Here is an 18,031-nt window from a genome sequence, read left to right on the forward strand (position 1 = left end):
TAACCAAATACCATCATTAATTTCTCCAGTTAGCCAAGGTTGGACCACTTTTCCGGTGGAGTTTTTAATCCTCAAGGGAATGTAATTTTGTTGAGGAATAATGAATTATGTCTTTAAATGTTCACCATTGCTTATCTACCATCATATTTTTAATCTAAACTCCCAAACTACCTTAGCCAACTCACCCCTCATAACTACGTTATTGGTTTTGTTTAAATTTAAGACCCTCGTTTCGCACTTAACGACATCACTCTCAAACTCAATATGAAATTCTATCATATTATGATCATTCTTCCCCAGAGGATCATTTACTATATGATTACTAATTAACCCTGTCTCGTTACACAATACGAGATTTAAAATAACCTGTTCCCTTTTTGGTTCCTCGACATATTGATCTGGAAAACTGTCTCAAATGCATTCCATGAACATAAAACAGCTTATCTTGAGTTGCTAACATGATGTCAGCACATTGGGATGACTTATGACAAGAAGATACGGCCAGATCTGCCAGGTGAACGAAATGTTTGCTGCAAACACAGAGAATTAATGAAACCAAGACTTCCCTGCAGAGCAGGGAGTTGGAAAAAAAGATGCTGGGCATTGAGAGGCGAAGGATTATGTAGATAGCAAGATGAATGGACAAAAGGATCTCAACTCCCTGCTTCTTTTCTACACTGATAAATCCAGACAAAAATCTCATCTCCCCGCTTCTTTCAGATAATGAATGTGTTAATGCTCAAGAGATCACTGATCCAAGCCAATTATCTCCACTCACACTCTCCTTCCGATCTTGCACACGTTGCTTAGCTTTGAAATTGTGCATTTTTTCACACTGGGATTCACTTTGAAGAAAGCGATGCTGTGATCAGCTGGTGTTGTTCAGGAAATGGAGGACAAGAAGATACATAAAAGGCCAATGATAACAGTGACTGTTCAGACACTGTGAGCTACAGTTAAAGGTCGGTAACATTTAAAGTGTCAGGCAGCAGATCTTTTCCAAATCATGACAGAAATGGCAAGAAAACTTCATGCAGACTTTGATGAATGGCACGACTTTCAAACAGGAGGCATTTTACAGAAGGCAAGAAAGTACATTGTGTATCGCTCTTATGGATTGTAAAATTGAAGAATGATGGACTGCTGGCTGTTCAGGCAGGAGCGGTGAAATTTCTCATGTTGATCAGGAGCGAGCTTTGTGCTCAGTCGGGGGAATTTGGTTGGTGCTATTTTGAACAACACCAGGAAAGTCAAGTTTCCTGATCGGGAATCAAACATGAGGCGATCTGGTGAGATCGCCGAATCCTCAGCACTCGACTACCAGCGAATCTGCTGCAATTTTCATTCAAGCAAGCAGACCAACGCTGCCTTTCCGACTTGTCCCTTTGAAACTCACGTCACTTTTGCCCCAGACAAGTTGCTCGCACAAAATGGAATTTACTGTTAGAACATGAAAGACTTGTTCAGACAACAACAGCACCAAGTGCGGGTAGGCAGGTACATGAAATGGACGATGATGGGAAATATTACCACAAGCTGCTGGTGTAACTGTTCCCATTTCCAAAACTCACACACCTAATCAGTGCAGTTCCTTGGAAAGGTGCAAGGCAATGCAGGACTGTCATGTCTGACTTGAAGCAACTGGCACACACAAGATTCTGCCATCACGAGCCATCTCCTTCTGTTTCTATCACTACTTTATCTCCAGCTTCCTCTGCTCCTCCAGATGCCGGTGAATTAGATGTTCAAAGCAAATACTGCGAATTATCGAGAAAAAAACCTTAATTGGAAAGCAGGAGATGGGAAGAATGAAGCTGGGCATTGAGAGATGATGGGTTTGGCAGATGCCAGGATAAATAGACACAATGATCTCATCTCCCTGCTTCTTTCGGATACTGAATATCTTAATGCTCAAGAGATGTTCTCACTGCCCCAGGCCCATTACCTCCTGTCGCATCTCCCACCAATCTTGCCTATGTTGCTTCGCTTTGAAATTGTGCAATTTTTCTCACTGGGATTCCATTTCATGAAAACATTGCTGTGATCAGCTAGTGTTATTAAGGAGACGGAGGACAACATTTAAAGTGTCAGGCAGCAGGTCTTTTCCAAATCTTGACACAAATGGCAAGAAAACTTAACGCAGACTTTGATCAGTGTCACGACTTTCAAATAGCAGACATTTTATACAAGGCAAGAAAGATTTACAAGGATGTTGTCTGGACTGCTGAATTTTAGCTACGAGGAAAGATTGGATAGGCTGGGGTTGTTTTCTTTGGAACAGAGGAGGCTGAAGGCAGATTTAATTGAGGTGTACAAAATTATGAAGGGCCTAGTGTGGATTGGAAGGACCTATTTCCCTTAGCAGAGAGGATAATAACCAAGGGCATAGATTTAAAGTGATTGGTAGAAGGATTAGTTGGGAGCTGAGGAGAAATTCTTTCACCCAGTGGGTTGTGGGTGTCTGGAACTCACTGCCTGAAAGGGTGGTAGAGGCGGACACCCTCATCGCATTTAAAGAGTATGTGGGTGTGTACTTGAAGTGCCGTAACCTACAAGGCAACAGACCAAGAGCTGAAAAGTGGGATTAAGTTGGATAGCTCTTTTTCAGCCTGCACAGAGATGATGGGCCGAATGGCCTCTTTCTATGCCATAATTTTCTTTGATTCTATGATTCTAATTAACAGTAGGCAGGGTCGTTCAGGGGTCATGAGAATGCTACTGAAGAAAAATAACTGCTGGGAACCAAGCAATGTGTCCTTATAAACCACAGACTCGGGAAGTTCCAGCTCCAGTGACAGAGATGGATCACGACAGGGTATAAAAGTGAGAGGATACTGATGTAAGGGGCAGTCGGGACTGGAGACCGGAGATCAAGCTCAGGGTGCCTGAGGTTCCATCCAGAGGGATCATGTCGTGTACACGGGGGACTTGTATGTTTACTCTGGTACAGTAGAGGAAAGAGAATTTGCTCATATATTTCTTAATGAGGTATTAAAGTTGCTGACTCTCAGACTTGTTAATTAATAAGACAATGCATTAGTTAGAACCTTCCACCCCTAAGTCTCTCCGCTCCTCTACTTTAAAACTTTGACCATTTAGTTTACGTTTCATCTCATTTTTCTTCCTCTCAAAATAAATCCCGTCACATTTCTCTGCATTAAATTTCACCTGCCTGTTTCCGAACCTGTGGACGTCACAATGACGTCACTGACTCCTCTTCACAGTTCCCCACGCTGCCAATGTTGGCGTCATCGAGAGATTTTCACCATGTGTCCCACATACCCAAGCTCAGATCATTCTCCATATTGAGAAGAGCAATGGTCCCAACACTGACCCTGGGGGACACCACTGTTTACATCCCTCCAGTCTGAAGAACATCCATTAACCACTACTCTCTGTTTTCTGCCCTTTGCACAACTTCCTATCCACACTGCCCCATTCATTTCAATGCCGTGGGTATTAATTTTATCAACAAGCCTCCTGTCCGACATCTTATCAAACACCTTTTCACAATCCACCTACACAACATCCACTACATTCTCTTTATCAATAGACTTGAGTTATCTCAAATAATCCATGCGGCTGTTCTTAATTAATGTGTTTTTCTAACACATGTTGAAATGTTGGCTCCATCTCATCTGGTTTCATCTGTTTCAAGCCACAATAGAAAGGTCGCGTTTTCTCCTGGAGCTTAAGATAAATTAATTTTTAAAAATGATGTTTCAGACAATGGGGACATCTGGGCTTAGACCCACCCATTCGGAGCTGCAAATCCCGCCCCTCACACACTCCAATTGGTTGGAGGACCAACTGTCTGCTCATCCCTCAAGTCCATTTACCATAAGAACATAAGACCATAAGAGCAGGAGTGGGCCATTCGGCCCCTCGAGCCTGCTCCGCCATTTAATGAGATCATGACTGATCTGATTTTTACATCAACTCCACTTTCCCGCCCTTTCCCCATATCCTTTGACTCCCTTGCTGATCAAAAATGTGTCTAACTCAGCCTTGAATGTATTCAATGACTCAGCCTCCACAGCTTTTTGGGGTAAAGAATTCCAAAAATTCCTCCTCATTTCAACAGGCAACCCCTTATTCTGAGACTATGCCCCCTAGTTTTAGATTCCCCCATGAGGGGTAACAACCTCTCAGCATCGACCCTATCGAGTCCCCTCAGAATCTTGTATGTTTCAATAAGATCTCCTCTCATTCTTCTAAACTCCAATGAGTATAGACCCAACCTGTTCAATCTTTCCTCATAAGACAACCCTTGCATACCCAGAATCAACCGAGTGAACCTTCTCTGAGCTGCCTCCAATGCAAGTATATCCTTCCTTAAATAAGGGCACCAGAACTGTACGCAGTACTCCAGGTGCGGTCTCACCAGCACCCTGTACAGTTGTAGCACGACTTCCCTGCTTTTATACTCCATCCCCCTTGAAATACAGGCCAATATTCCGTTTGCCTTCCAGATTACCTGCTGCACGTGAATGTTGGTTTTTTGTGTTTCATGTACGAGGACACCCAGATCCCTCTGTACCGCAGCATTTTGTAGTATTTCTCCATTCAAATAATATTTTGCTTTTTTATTTTTCCTCCCAAAGTGGATGACTTCACATTTTCCCACATTATATTCCATCTGCCAAATTTTTGCCCATTCGCTTAACCTGTCAATATCCCTTTGTGTCCTCATTGCAACTTGCTTTTCCACCTATCTTTGTATCATCAGCAAATTTGGCCACAAGACATTCTGTTCCTTCATCCAAGCCATTGATATATATTGTAAATAGTTGAGGCCTCAGCACTGATCCTTGCGGCACCCCACTAGTTATAGGAAATTCCTATTAATTTCCGTTCCTCCTACTGGTCCGGAACTCTCCTTAATCACCAGGGCGGGATTAATGGTGAGGCTGACGGTCCTGAGGTGCAGTTGGAAAATAAACATTAATTGAACACATCAGTTGCAACAATTAATAAAACGAAATTAATAAAAGTTACCTAAAAAAATATTTTCTGGAGTTCACCAAAGTGGGGCAGGGGCGAGTCTACGCTGTGTGTTTGTGCCGGTTTAAATGGCACGAAGGGCTGGGGTTTCAGTTTATTTTATTATCCTTGGTCCAAACGCTCTCTCCCTGCTCCCAATGTCTTTGTTTTTCGGCCTGATAGTAAGATCAGCAATGGCGGCTGCATCACCCAGCATGCAGCGCGGTACAGATTGTGCCCCATCTGAATCAGTGGAGAACAGCGCGCAGGCGCAGTAGTGACTCATTATCGGTCAGTGTGTCCTGAGCATGCGCGGCCAGTCGAGGCTGCGGGAGGAGCGCGTTCGGTGCAGGTGAGAGGATCGGAGCAAGAGGATCAATAAACCCCGGGGCCCGGGTCCGGGCTCAGGCCCAGGCTCAGGCTTCACAAACCCCGAGTGCGGCCCCAGACCCGAATATAAAACAGTGAACATTATCCCCCCCTCACTACCCGCCGGGAAATGAAGGGGAAATGGGGATCGGTCAGGGAGCGTCTGTAAATGAAGGAGAAATGGCGATCGGTCAGGGAGCGTCTGTAAATGAAGGAGAAATGGGGATCGGTCAGGGAGCGTCTGTCAATGAAGGAGAAATGGGGATCGGTCAGGGAGCGTCTGTCAATGAAGGAGAAATGGGGATCGGTCAGGGAGCGTCTGTCAATGAAGGAGAAATGGGGATCGGTCAGGGAGCGTCTGTCAATGAAGGAGAAATGGTGATCGGTCAGGGAGCGTCTGTCAATGAAGGAGAAATGGTGATCGGTCAGGGAGCGTCTGTAAATGAAGGAGAAATGGGGATCGGGCAGGGAGCGTCTGTAAATGAAGGGGAAATGGGGATCGGTCAGGGAGCGTCTGTCAATGAAGGAGAAATGGTGATCGGTCAGGGAGCGTCTGTAAATGAAGGGGAAATGGTGATCGGTCAGGGAGCGTCTGTAAATGAAGGAGAAATGGTGATCGGTCAGGGAGCGTCTGTAAATGAAGGAGAAATGGTGATCGGTCAGGGAGCGTCTGTAAATGAAGGAGAAATGGTGATCGGTCAGGGAGCGTCTGTAAATGAAGGAGAAATGGTGATCGGTCAGGGAGCGTCTGTAAATGAAGGAGAAAGGGTGATCGGACAGGGAGCGTCTGTAAATGAAGGAGAAAGGGTGATCGGTCAGGGAGCGTCTGTAAATGAAGGAGAAATGGTCATCGGTCAGGGAGCGTCTGTAAATGATGGAGAACTGGTGATTGGTCAGGGAGCGTCTGTAAATGATGGTGAAATGGTGATCGGTCAGGGAGCGTCTGTAAATGATGGCGAAATGGTGATCGGTTAGGGAGCGTCTGTAAATGAAGGACAAATAGTGATCTCTATATCTTTAATCATCCAGGGAGCTCTAGCTTTGGATGCCGTTCCTTTCCTCCTCGTGGGAATCTGTTTACTCTGCACTCAAACCAACTCTTCCTTGAAGGCCTCCCATTGTTCAATTAGTGTTTTGTTGCCAATTTTTGATTCCAATCCACCAGGACAAGATCCCTTTTTAACTCACTGGAATTAGCCCTCCTCCAGTTAAAAATTTTCACATTTGACTGACCCTTGTCCTTTTCCATAACTATTCTAAACCGAACGAGATTATGATCACTGCTGCCCCACTGAAACATGCTCCACCTGCCCCACTTCATTCTCCACACCCAGCCCACTGCTGTACTCACATTCACTCTCTCACCCTTTCACTCATGGTTTAGGGCCTCTGAAAGATGATGCGATGGGTTTAGATTTCAGCACAGGGAGGAGGGAGAGTGTGTGGGACGGGGATTTGCAGCTTTGGAGAACAAGAGAGGAAAGATTGTTCCATAGAAACTAGAATTGTCTGTTCTGAATTTCTATCCTGTACTTACAGTGATAACTTTTAGAAACTCCTTTTACAGGGTATTGGAAGGGGAGGATTTGCAGAGCGAAACTCAAACCAAAGATCACGTCAAATCTGACAGATTCATTTGATTCACCAGGACCTGAATATCATCGGCCTTTGAATGTGGAAGGAGAAATGTTTGTCTGTTCTGTCTGTGGGAGAAGATTTCAAACATCAGTGTGAGTGGAAAAGCACCGAGACACACACACCCGAGTGAGAGTGTTCCAGTGCACTGAGTGTGGAAAGAACTTTAACCAGTTACACAGCCTGAAAAAACATCACACCATTCACAGCAGGGAGAAACCGTACACGTGTTCTGTGTGTGGACTGATTATCCAACCTGGAGAGACACAAGGTCACCCGGACCACGGAGAAACCGTGGAAATGTCAGGACTGCGGGAAGGGATTCAATTACCCGTCAGAGCTGGAAACTCATCGACACAGTCACACTGGGGAGAGGCCGTTCACCTGCTCCATGTGTGGGAAGAGATTCACTCAGTCATCCAACCTGCTGACTCACCAGCTTGTTCACTCCGATGAGAGACCTTTCAAGTGCTCTCACTGTGGGAAGAGCTTTAAAAGCAGAAACGAACTGTTGAGACATCAACGCAGTGACACTGGGGAGAGGCCATTCATCTGCTCCGTATGTGGGAAGAGATTCACTCTGTCATCGCACCTTTTGTCACACCAACGCACTCACACTGGGGAGAGGCCGTTCTCCTGCTCTGTGTGTAAGAAGAGATTCACTCAGTCATCCAACCTGCTGAGACACCAGCGAGTTCACACTGATGAGAGACCTTTTAAATGTTCTGACTGTGAGAGGAGGTTTGAAAGCAAAATTAATCTGCTCAGACATCAAAGCGCTCACAATGGGGAGAGGCCGTTCTCCTGCTCCGTGTGTAAGAAGAGATTTACTCGGTCATCCACCCTGCTGACACACCAGCGAGTTCACACTGGGGAGAGGCCGTTCACCTGCTCCATGTGTGGGAAGGGATTCACTCAGTCATCCACCCTGCTGACACACCAGCGACTTCACTCCGATGAGAGACCCTTTAAATGTTCTGACTGTGAGAAGAGGTTTAAAAGCAAAATTAATCTGCTGACACACCAACGTACTCACACTGGGGAGAGGCCGTTCACCTGCTCTGTGTGTAAGAAGAGATTTACTCGGTCATCCCACCTGGTGATACACCAGCGAGTTCATACTGGGGAGAGGCCGTTCTCCTGCTCTGTGTGTGGGAAGAGATTCACTCAGTCATCCACCCTGCTGATACACCAGCGAGTTCACTCCAATGAGAGACCTTTTAAATGTTCTGACTGTGAGAAGAGGTTTAAAAGCAGAAATGAACTGCTGAGACACCAACGCACTCACACTGGGGAGAGACTGTTCACCTGCTCCGTGTGTAAGAAGAGATTTGCTCGGTCATCCCACCTGCTGAGACACCAGCGAGTTCACTCTGATAAGAGACCTTTTAAATGTTCTGACTGTGAGAAGAGGTTTAAAAGCAAAAGGAATCTGCTGACACACCAACGTACTCACACTGGGGAGAGAACATAAGAACATAAGAACATAAGAAATTGGAGCAGGAGTAGGCCAATCGGCCCCTCGAGCCTGCTCCGCCATTCAATAAGATCATGGCTGATCTGATCCCAACCACAAATCTAAAGAACACAAGAAGTCGGAGCAGGACCCGGCCACATAGCCCCTGGGCCCTCTCCGCCACCCACAGGGCATTGACCGATCCGAACTCAGCTTCATGTCCAATTTCCTGCCCGCTCCCCATAACCCCTAATTCCCTTTACTTCTAGGAAACTGTCTATTTCTGTTTTAAATTTATCTAATGATGTAGCTTCCACAGCTTCCTGGGGCAGCAAATTCCACAGACCTACCACCCTCTGAGTGAAGAAGTTTCTCCTCATCTCAGTTTTGAAAGAGCAGCCCCTTATTCTAAGATTATGCCCCCTAGTTCTAGTTTCACCCATCTTTGGGAACATCCTTACTGCATCCACCCGATCAAGACCCTTCACAATCTTATATGTTTCAATAAGATCGCCTCTCATTCTTCTGAACTCCAATGAGTAGAGTCCCAATCTACTCAACCTCTCCTCATATGTCCGCCCCCTCATCCCCGGGATTAGCCGAGTGAACCTTCTTTGTACTGCCTCGAGAGCAAGTATGTCTTTTCTTAAGTATGGAGACCAAAACTGTATGCAGTATTCCAGGTGCGGTCTCACCAATACCTTATATAACTGCAGCAATACCTCCTTGTTTTTATATTCTATCCCCCTAGCAATAAAAGCCAACATTCCGTTGGCTTTCTTGATCACCTGCTGCACCTGCATACCAACTTTTTGATTTTCTTGCACTGGGACCCCCAGATCCCTTTGTACTGCAGTACTTTCCAGTCTCTCGCCATTAAGAAAATAACTTGCTCTCTGATTTTTCCTGCCAAAGTGCATAACCTCACATTTTCCAATATTATATTGCATCTGCCAAATCTCCGCCCACTCACCCAGCCTGTCTATATCCCCTTGCAGGTTTTTTATGTCCTCCTCACTCTCTACTTTCCCTCCCATCTTTGTATCATCTGCAAATTTTGATATGTTGCACTCGGTCCCCTCCTCCAAATCGTTAATATAGATTGTAAAGAGTTGGGGACCCAGCACCGACCCCTGTGGAACACCACTGGTTACTGGTTGCCAGTCCGAAAATGAACCATTTATCCCAACTCTCTGCTTCCTGTTTGATAACCAATCCTCCACCCATGCCAGAATATTACCCCCAATCCCATGATTTTTTATCTTAAGTAATAATCTTTTATGTGGCACCTTGTCGAATGCCTTCTGGAAGTCTAAATACACTACGTCCACTGGTTCCCCTTTATCCACCCTATACGTTATATCCTCGAAGAACTCAAGCAAATTTGTCAGACATGACTTCCCCTTCATAAAGCCATGCTGGCTTTGTCCTATTAAATTATGCTTATCTAAATGTTCCGTTACTGTCTCCTTAATAATAGACTCCAAAATTTTACCCACCACAGATGTTAAGCTAACTGGCCTATAATTTCCAGCCTTCTGCCTACTACCCTTTTTAAATAACGGTGTTACACCTGCCGTTCACCTGCTCTGTGTGAGCGAAGGGATTCACTATTTCATCCAAACTGCTGTCACACCAGCGAGTTCACTCTGGGGAGAGACCTTTAAATGTTCTGACTGTGAAAGGGCTTTAAAAGCACCAATGATCTGCTGAAACACCAACGCACTCACTCTGGGGAGAGACTGTTCACCTGCTCCGTGTGTGGGAAGGGATTCACTCGATCATCCCACCTTCTGAAACATCAACTTGTTCACACTATTGAGTGACCTTTTAATTCACTGACTGTGAGAAGAGCTTTAAAAGCAGAAATGAACTGCTGACACATCAACTCACACCCATTGGGGAGAGACTGTTCACCTGCTCCGTGTGTGGGAAGGGATTCACTCAGTCATCACACGTGCTGAGACACCAGCGAGTTCACATATGACTGCAGGGGTTGGATTCTGCTGTTAATCACATCCAGGACTGAACCATGTTCATTCTGACAGTTGGGGCTTGTTTCTGCTGATGTTAAACTCCAGCCCAGTTATAGGGGTTATTAATATTCTGGATATCTGTTAAATAAATCAGCTTTGTTTCAAACACCCTGTTGTAGATTTTGGTCTTTCCCACCTGAGTGTTTAGCATCACCTGACTGGAGCTCAGAAAGGACAATCTGGGGGAGGATCGTCTGGTGGAAACAGAACTTCAGCCTGGACACAGTCCTTCAGGGCCACACCGAGAGAGGCAAACGGCACTTTGGTCTTTCCCGTCTCTCTTCACTGACAGCAAAGTCGCCATGTGGGTTAATCTTGAGGCGTGTAAGAAATGTGTCCCAGCCGCTCTCTTCCATGGTTCAGAGCTTTTAGGCACAGAACAGAAGGCTCCTTTACAATGGTGTTTAGAGTCAGGAAGAACAACGTGTAAGGATTAACCCAATAACAGAAAAAATTTTGTATAATTATAATCAATAGTAGAAGTAGAACGAAATGTACTATGATTCTATGTATCTGTAAATGTAAACTGTACTGTGTATTAATATAGTATGAACCATGTAACGTGTGTTCAATAAGAAAGTGCTGGTGGGCCGAGAAGGATGCATGATGGTTATTATAGTCAAATTTGCAGTTAAAACTAAAAGGATGCTGACAACAGTAAAGTGGGAATTAACAGACCTTGGAGAAATCACAGGCGCTAAGGGAGGAATGAGCTGGAATAGCATAATGTCTAAAAGACATGGAGATAACTGGGACTGAAGGTTAATTAAATCAAGGAGTCACGCAGGCTTCGGCCTCTCTATCTCGAGCCTCCGCAAGCGAGTGAGGAGAAGTCTGTTTATACAAACGGTTCTGTGAAGGCTGGCAATGTAAACTCTAAGATAAGGTACCGTTAAGTCTGTAATAACAAGGCACGGATGGTACCAGGAGTTATGCTTGGAATGTAACTTCTGAAGGTTGAGAGACATGAATAATGTTAAGTCTGAGAGATGTGGATGTGATAGTGATCCGCCACATAGACTGAGAAAGGGGAAAAGAAGAGACTTCAAAAGCTGAGGAAGGCGCACAAGATTCTGGCAAGGAAGAAGAGAACTCTTCAGTCAATAGAACACAGCAAGAGAGAAAGAGAGAGAGGGAGAGAGTCCGCGCCGCATCACTTGGAGGGATACTTCCGAGGTTTCAAGGAACACTGTGACTATTTCTCTTTGTTACATATCACCTTTTTGTACTAATTGTGCTTACTAAATCTGTTTTGCCTTTAACCATAATACCAGTACTGTGGTGATCTTGTTGTTGTCAGGAACCAGTCCTTAGATTGGATTAGATTATAATCCTGAAAATAGTGGTTTAAATCCTACAATTGGTGACCACGAAGGGACTATTTCTGACAACAGCCATAACCTGGTATTACTGGATATAAGGTAGCCATGGAACAATAGAAAAGATTCAGCACAGAAGGGGCCATTCTGCCCAACGTGTTCGGGCTGGCTCGCAGAACAACTGGGTGCCCATTCTAATCCCACTTTACAGCACTTTAGGTGCAGGTCCAGGTCTTTTTAAAAGAGTTGAGGGTCCCTGCCTCTACCACCAAGTCGGGCAGCGAATTCCATACACCCACCACTCTCTGGGTAGAAAAGTTTTTCCTCATGTCCCCTCTAATCCTTCCGCCAATCAGCTTAAATCTATGCCCTCTAGTTCTTGAACTCTCATCTAGGGGAAACAGGTACTTCCTGTCTACTCTATCGAGGCCCCTCATAATTTTGTACACCTCAATCAAGTCTTCCCTCAGCCTCCTCTGCTCCAAGGAAAACAACCCCAGCCTATCCAATCTCTCCTCATAACTGCAATTTTCAAGCCCTGGCAACATTATTGTAAATCTTCTCTGCACTCTCTCTGGAGCAATTACATCCTTCCTGTAATGTGGTGACCAGAACTGCACACAATACTCCAGCTGTGGCCTTACCAACGTTTTATACAGTTCCATCATTACATCCCTGCTTTTGTACTCTAAACTTCGGCTAATAACGGAGAGCATTCCGTATGCCTTCTTCATAACCTTACCTACCTGTACTGCCACCTTTAGGGACCTGTGCACATGCACTCCAAGGTCTCTCACTTCCTCTACCCCTCTCAATATATTCCCGTTTACTGCGTATTCCCTTTTACTGTTTGCCCTCCCTAAGTGCATTACCTCACACTTCTCCGGGTTGAACTCCATTTGCCACTTTTCCGCCCACTCCACCAACCCATTGATATTTTCTTGGAGTCTACAGCTATCCTCTTCACTGTCAACTACACGGCCAATTTTTGTGTCGTCTGCAATTTGCCAATCATGCCCCCCTACATTCAAGTCCAAATCATTAATATATACCACAAACAGCAAGGGACCCAACACTGAGTCCTGTGGCACACCACTGGAAACGGATTTCCATTCGCAAAGACATCCATCGACTTTTACCCTTTGTTTCCTGTTACTGAGCCAATTTTGGATCCAATTCGCCACATTTCCCTGTATCCCATGGGCTTTTACCTTTCTGACCAGTCTGCCATGTGGGACCTTGTCAAATGCCTTACTAAAATCCATGTAGACAACATCGACTGCACTACCCTCATCAATCCTCCTTGTCACTTCCTCAAAGAATTCAATCAGATTTGTAAGGCATGACCTTCCCTGAACAAATCCATGCTGACTATCCCTGATTAAACCATGCCTTTCCAAGTGACAGTTTATCCTATCTCTCAGTATTGATTCTAATAGTTTGCCCACCACCGAGGTAAGACTGACCGGCCTATAATTGTTCGGCCTTACCCTCGTACCCTTTTTAAACAATGGTACTATGTTTGCAGTCTTCCAGTCCTCCGGTACCTCCCCTGTATCTAGTGAGGATTGGAAAATGATCCTCAGAGCATCCGCTATTTCCTCCCTGGCTTCGTTCAATAGCCTAGGAAACAATCCATCCGGCCCTGGTGACTTATCAACTTTCAAGGATTCCAGTCCCTCTAGTACTTCCTCTCTCGTTATGTTTACCTTATCCAGTATTTCACATCTCTCTTCAACTACTACGTCCAGATCATCCCTTTACTTTGTGAATACGGAGACAAAATATTAATTTAAAACCCTACCCACATCATCTGCTTCCACACACAAGTTACCCTTATCATCCCTGATAGGTCCCACCCTTTCCTTAGCTATCCTCTTATTCTTAATGTACTAATAAAACATCTTTGGGTTTTCTTTAATCTTACTAGCTAATATTTTTTCATGCCCTCTCTTTGCTTTCCTTATTTCCTTTTTTACGTCATCCCTGTACTTTCTATACTCCTCTAGGCTTTCTGCAATATTTAGAATTCTGTGACAGTCATAAGCTTTCTTTTTCTGCTTTATCTTAGACAGCTAGGGGGCTCTAAATTTGGCAGTGTCACCCTTTTTCTTTGAGGGGACGTGTCTGCATTGTACCCGTAGAATTTCACTTGTTCCAACAAACGTTCACCTGAGGAAGGAGGAAGCCTCCGAAAGCTTGTGAATTTAAAATAAAATTGCTGGACTATAACTTGGTGTTGTAAAATTGTTTACAATTGTCAACCCCAGTCCATCACCGGCATCTCCACATCGATGTTAGGGTAGTTGAAGTCCCCGACTATTATTGCCCTCTTATTTTTGCACTCAGAAATTTGCCTACATATTTGTTCTTCTATCTCCCTTTCACTATTCGGGGGTCTATAGTACACTCCTAGTAGTGTGACTGCCCCCTTTTTATTTCTTAGCTCAACCCATATGGCCTCGATTGATGATCCATTTAGAATATCATCCCTTCTCACAACTGTAATTGACTCTTTAACCAATAATGCTACCCCCCCTCCTTTCTTATCACCCACTCTATCCTGCCTGAAAACCATATCCAGGAATATTGAGCTGCCAATTATCCCCCTCTTTAAGCCAGGTTTCCATTATAGCAATAACATAATGCTGCCATGTGTCTATCTGTGCCCTCAGCTCATAGAACCATAGCACCATTGAAATGATACAGCACAGAAGGGGGCCATTCGGCCCATCGTGTCCTCGCCGGCTCAAAGAACAACCAGGTGCCCATTCTAATCCCACCTTCCAGCACCTGGTCCATAGCCCTGCAGCTTACAGCACTTTAGGTGCAGGTCCAGGTACTTTTTAAAAGAGTTGAGGGTCCCTGCCTCTACCACCAAGTCGGGCAGCGAATTCCATACACCCACCACCCTCTGGGTAAAAAAGTTTTTCCTCATGTCCCCTCTAATCCTTCCGCCAATCAGCTTAAATCTATGTCCTCTAGTTCTTGAACTCCCCGCGAAGGGAAACAGGTATTTCCTGTCTACTCTATCCCGGCCTCTCATAATTTTGTACACGATTTATATCACCCCATCTGCTTTGTTTGTAATACTCCTTGCATTGAAGTATATGCCCTTTAACCCCGTCAAATTCCTGTGCTGAACACTATTTAACCTTTCCTTCTTTTCCCTTTCTGAGTCACTAACTATGTAACTAACTGCTTTTCTGCTTCCCGTTACCTGGTCTGAATTTCTCCTATCTATACCTGCCCTTTGGTTCCCATCCCCCTGCCATACTAGTTTAAACCCTCCCCAACAGAACGAGCAAATGCCCCCACGAGGATATTGGTCCCAGTTCTGCTTGGGTGCAACCCGTCTCAGAAGGTGGGATGAAATAGTGAATCCCTTCCCACACAGGGAGCAGGTGAACAGTCTCTCCCCAGTGTGAGTGCATTGGTGTTTCATCATTTGTGCTTTTAAAACCCTCTCACAGTCGGAACATTTAAAGGTCTCTCCCCAGTGTGAACTTACTGGTGTGACAGAAGGTGGGATGACCGAGTAAATCTCTTACGCACGGAGCAGGAGAACGGCCTCTCCCCAGTGTGAGTGCCATGATGTCTCAGCAGTTTTTTTCTGCTTTTAAATCTCTTCTCACAGTCAGAACATTTCAAAGGTCTCTCATCAGAGTGAACTTGCTGGTGTGACAGAAGGTGGGATGACCGAGTAAATCTCGTCTGACACATGGAGCAGGAGAACGGCCTCTCCCCAGTGGGAACTCGCTGGTGTATCAGGAGGCCATATGACGGAGTGAATCCCTTCCCACACACGGAGCAGGAGAACGGCCTCTCCCCAGTGTGACTGTGTCGATGAGTTTCCAGCTCTGACGGGTAATTAAGTCCCTGCCCACAGTCCCCACATTTCCACGGTTTCTCCATGGTCCGGGTGTCCTTGTGTCTCTCCAGGTTGGACGATCAGTTGAAGCCTCGTCCACACACAGAACACGTGTACGGTTTCTCCCCGCTGTGAATGGTGTGATGTTTTTTCAGGCTGTGTAACTGGTTAAAGCTCTTTCCACACTCAGTGCACTGGAACACTCTCACTCGGGTCTGAGAGTCTCGGTGCTTTTCCACTCACACTGATGTTTCAAATCTTTTCCCACAGACAGAACAGACAAACATTTCTCCTTCCACATTCAAAGGCCGATGATATTCAAGTCCTGATGAATCGAGTGACTCTGTCAGATCTTGACGTGATCTTTGGTTTGAGTTTCCTGTCTGCAAATCCTCCCCTTCTATTATCCTGTAAAAGGAGTTTACAAAAGTTATCACTGTAAATACAGGATAGAAATTCAGAACAGGCTATTCTAGTTTCTACGGAACATTCTTTCCTCTCTTGTTCCCCCAAAGTTGTAAATCCCCGTCCCTCACACTCTCTCTCCACCCTGTGCTGAAATCCAAACCCATTACATCATCTTTCAGTGGCCCTAAACCACGAGTGAAAGGCTGAGAGAGCGAGAGAGAGTGAATGTGAGAGAGCGTGAAAGAGTGCATGTGAGAGAGTGAATGTGAGAGAATGAATGTGAGAGAGTGAATGTGAGAGAATGAATGAGAGAGCGTGAGATTGAACGTGAGAGAGTGAACGTGAGAGAGTGAATGTGAGAGAGTGAATGTGAGAGTGAACGTGAGAGTGAATGTGAGAGAGTGAATGTGAGAGTGAACGTGAGAGAGTGAATGTGAGAGAGTGAACGTAAGAGAGTGAACGTGAGAGAGTGAACGTGAGAGAGTGAACGTGAGTGCAGCAGTGGGCTCGGTGTGGATAATGAAGTGGAGCTTGTTTCAGTGGGGCAGCAGTGATCATAATCTCATTAGGTTTAGAATAGTTATGGAAAAGGACAAGGAACAAAAAAATGTGAAAATACTTAACTGGCGGAGGGCTAATTCCAGTGAGTTAAAAAGGGATCTTGTCCAGGTGGATTGGAATCAAAAATTGGCAGGCAGAACAGTCATTGAACAATGGGGGGCCTTCAAGGAGGAGTTGGTTCAGGTACAGAGTAGACAGATCCCCACGGGGGAGAAAGGAAGGGCATCCAAAGCTAGAGCTCCCTGGATAACTAAAGAGATAGAGATTAAAATTAAACAGAAAAGGGAGGCTTATGACGAATGTAAGGTTCATAATACAGTAGAGAACCAGGCTGAACAAAGAAAGTACAGAGGAGATCGAAAAAAGGGAATAAGAGGTGCAAAGAGGGAGTATGAGAATAGATTGGTGGTTAACATAAAAGGGAATCCAAAAGTCTTTTATAAACATACAAACAGTAAAAGGGGAGTCAGAGGAAGGGTGGGGTCGATTAGGGACAAAAAAGGAGATCTCCTTGTGGAGCCAGAGGGCATGGCTGAGGCACTAAATGAATACTTTACATCCATCATCACCAGAGACGAGGATTCTGGCATTGTAACAGTAAAGGAGGAGGTAGTAGTGATATTGGAGATGATAAAAATAAATAAAGAGGAGGTACTTAAAAGATTGGCAGTGCTCAAAGTAAAAACGTCTTTCGGTCCAGATGGGATGCCTCCGAGATTACTGAGGGAAGTAAGGGTGTAGATAGAGGAGGCTCTGACCACAATCTTCCAATCCTCCTTGGATATGGGAGTGGTGTCTGAGGACTGGAGGATTGCAAGTGTCACACCCCTGTTCATAAATATGGGAGAGGATTAAATCTGGCAATTACAGGCCAGTCAGCCTAACATCGGTGGTGGGAAACGTCGAGAGACCAGAATCCGGGTTAAAATTAATTCTCACTTGGAAGAACATGGGTTAATAAATGACAACCAATATAGATTTGTTAAAAGCAAAATCATGTCTGACGAATTTGATTGAGTTCTTCAGAGCGCTGAGAACAGCTGAGAGGAGCGGATCGGAGCAGAGGGAGCATCCCATAAAAAGGTGGGATTTCAGAGGGAGCTGCGACGGAGTTCGAAGTGACGTCAGGAATCAGAAAGGGACGCGACACAGGGAAGGCACCTGATTGGTGAGTAGATTCAGGTGAGTATTTCTACTTATCTACAGCAACTAAAGTAAAAAGAAAGGTAAGGTCTGCAGGTCTTATAGCAAGTAGTGTTTTTTTAGTGAATCAAGGTCCCTAGTGTAGTTAACATTCTCTAAATTAAGAATAATTTAAAGGAGTAAACTCCTTAAAGGGAGTGGTAAGTAGTTTTTCTTTCCTTTTTTTTTCTTGACATTGTAGTTGTTGTTA

The 18,031-nt window shown here is 44.9% G+C and overlaps 1 pseudogene; it reads right to left on the bottom strand.

Annotated features, from left to right (window-relative positions):
- LOC137333951 (zinc finger protein 229-like) overlaps positions 1-15,713 on the bottom strand; it is a 57,570-nt pseudogene extending 41,857 nt beyond the window's left edge.
- Positions 15,714-18,031: the final 2,318 nt, after the last annotated feature.

The sequence above is a fragment of the Heptranchias perlo genome, chromosome 17, assembly GCF_035084215.1.
Source record: "Heptranchias perlo isolate sHepPer1 chromosome 17, sHepPer1.hap1, whole genome shotgun sequence".
NCBI lineage: Eukaryota > Metazoa > Chordata > Chondrichthyes > Hexanchiformes > Hexanchidae > Heptranchias > Heptranchias perlo.